General features: G+C 43.8%; 1 pseudogene; it reads left to right on the top strand.

Moving 5' to 3' along the window:
* The first annotated feature begins 1,011 nt into the window (after positions 1-1,011).
* Positions 1,012-2,525, top strand: LOC102850558 (annotated as a pseudogene).
* Positions 2,526-2,528: the final 3 nt, after the last annotated feature.

The following is a 2,528-nucleotide window of genomic DNA, read 5'->3' on the forward strand; positions in this document are numbered from 1 at the left end:
AAGATCCTAAGGTGATGAAGGAGGAAATTCAAGATGCTCTGAAATAACTGGCAAAAAACAAGGCTCTAGGAGTTGATGGCATAGCAATTGACATATTTCAACAAACAGATGCTGACTTGGATTTGCTCACTAAGTTGTTTCAAGAAATCTGGAGGACAGCCAACTGGCCAATTGACTAGAAGAGATTGATATTTGTTTCAATTTTTAAAAAAAGTGACCCGGCAGAGTGCGGAAATTATCAAACAATATTATTAATATCACATGCAAACAAGATTCTGCTGAAAATTATCCAAAAACGACTAGACCAACATGTGAATAGAGAAATGTTAGATGTTCAGGCTGTGTTTGGAAGAGATCTTGCTACTAGGGATATTACAGCTAAAGTTAAGTGGATCTTGGCAGAAAGCAAAGAATACCAGAGGAATGTATATCTGTGCTTTATTGACTATGTAAAGGCTTTTAACTGTGTGGATCACAAGCAGCTAGTTCTTGACTCTGAGAAGAGTGAGAATTCCAGAATATTTGATTGTGTGTATGTAAAACCTATACTTGAACCAAGAGGCTGTTGTCAGAACAGAGCAAGGAGACACTGCATGGTTCAAAATGGGAAGCGTGTCCACCAGGGATGTATTCTGTCTCCGTATTTTTTCAATTTGTATGCAGAACAGATTATCCAGGATGCTGAGCTGTATGAGGAGGAATGTGGCATCAGGATTGGTGGAAGAGTCATCAACAACCTGCGTTATACAGATGGCACAAGCCTGCTTGCTGAAGCTGAGGAGGACCTGAAGTGCTTGCTGCAGAAGGTCAAGGACAGCAGCCTTGGCGGAGGGGGTGGTCTAGAGTATAAAACCGGCTGCTGCACTCAGCGGCGCCTCATTCATTAAAATAATTCTTCAGCTGCTCAGCTTGCTCGCTAGCTGCCCAACTCAGTCTCTTGTCTTCGCCTCCGCAAGACTTCGCAGTCGGTCGCCACCCTTCGAGACTCTTCACGTCCGATTCTCTCTTCTTTCCACACCAACCGCAACCATTGACGCCATGTCTAGTTATTTGAGTGACCGAGACCGCGGCCGGGATCGAGGGTTTGGAGCGCCTCGATTTGGAGGAAGTAGGGCAGGATCGTTATATGGAAAGAAGTTTGGAAACCCTGGAGAGAAGCTAGTTAAAAAGAAATGGAATCTTGATGAGCTGCCCGAATTTGAGAAAAATTTTATCAAGAACACCCTGATTTGGCTAGGTGCACAGGGCAAGATGTGGAGACATACAGAAGAAGCAAGCAAGTTACAGTTAGAGGTCACAACTGCCCAAAACCGGTGCTGAATTTTTATGAGGCAAACTTCCCTGCAAATGTCATGGATGTGATTGCAAGACAGAATTTCACCGAACCTACTGCTATTCAAGCTCAGGGATGGCCAGTTGCTTTAAGTGGGTTGGATATCGTTGGAGCGGCACAGACTGGATCCGGAAAAACATTATCTTCTTTGCTGCCTGCTATTGTCCACATCAATCATGAACCATTCCTAGAGAGAGGTGATGGGCCTATTTGCTTGGTGCTGGCGCCAACTCGAGAACTGGCCCAACAGGTGCAGCAAGTGGCTGCAGAGTACTGTAGAGCATGTCATTTGAAGTCTACTTGCATTTATGGTGGAGTTCCCAAGGGACCTCAGATACGTGATTTGGAAAGAGGTGTGGAGATCTGTATTGCAGCACCTGGAAAGTTGATTGACGTTTTAGAATGTGGAAAGACCAATCTAAGAAGAACTACCTACCTTGTCCTTGATGAAGCAGACAGAATGCTTGATATGGGCTTTGAACGCCAAGTATGGAAGATTGTGGATCAAATAAGACCTGATAGGGAAACCCTAATGTGGAGTGCAACTTGGCCAAAAGAAGTACGACAACTTGCTGAAGACTTTTTGAAGGATTACATTCACATAAACATCGGTGCACTGGAGCTGAGTGCAAACCACAACGTTCTTCAGATTATGGATGTGCGTCATGATGGAGAAGGATGAAAAACTTACACGATTAATGGAAAAGGTCATGAGTGAGAAGGGGAATAAAACCATTGTTTTTGTGGGAACCAAAAGACAATGTGATGAACTTACCAGAAAAATGAGGCGAGATGGGTGACCTGCCATGGGTATCCATGGTGACAAGAGTCAACAGGAACGAGACTGGGTTTTAAATGTATTCAAACACAGAAAAGTGCCTATTCTAATTGCTACAGATGTGGCCTCAAGAGGGCTAGATGTAGAAGATGTGAAATTTGTCATCAATTATGACTACCCTAACTCCTCAGAGGATTATATTCATCGAATTGGAAGAACTGCCGGCAGTACCAAAACAGGCACAGCATACACTTTCTTTACATCTAATAACATAAAGCAAGTGAGTGACCTTATCTGTGTGCTTCGTGAAGCCAATCAAGCAATTAACCCCAAGTTGTTCCTGTTGGTTGAAGACAGAGTTCAGGTCGTTCCAGGGGTAGAGGAGGACTGAAGGATGATCGTCAGGATAGATACTCT

This window comes from Elephantulus edwardii, unplaced genomic scaffold, assembly GCF_000299155.1.
Source record: "Elephantulus edwardii isolate Elephantulus edwardi_28Jun2011 unplaced genomic scaffold, EleEdw1.0 scaffold00293, whole genome shotgun sequence".
NCBI lineage: Eukaryota > Metazoa > Chordata > Mammalia > Macroscelidea > Macroscelididae > Elephantulus > Elephantulus edwardii.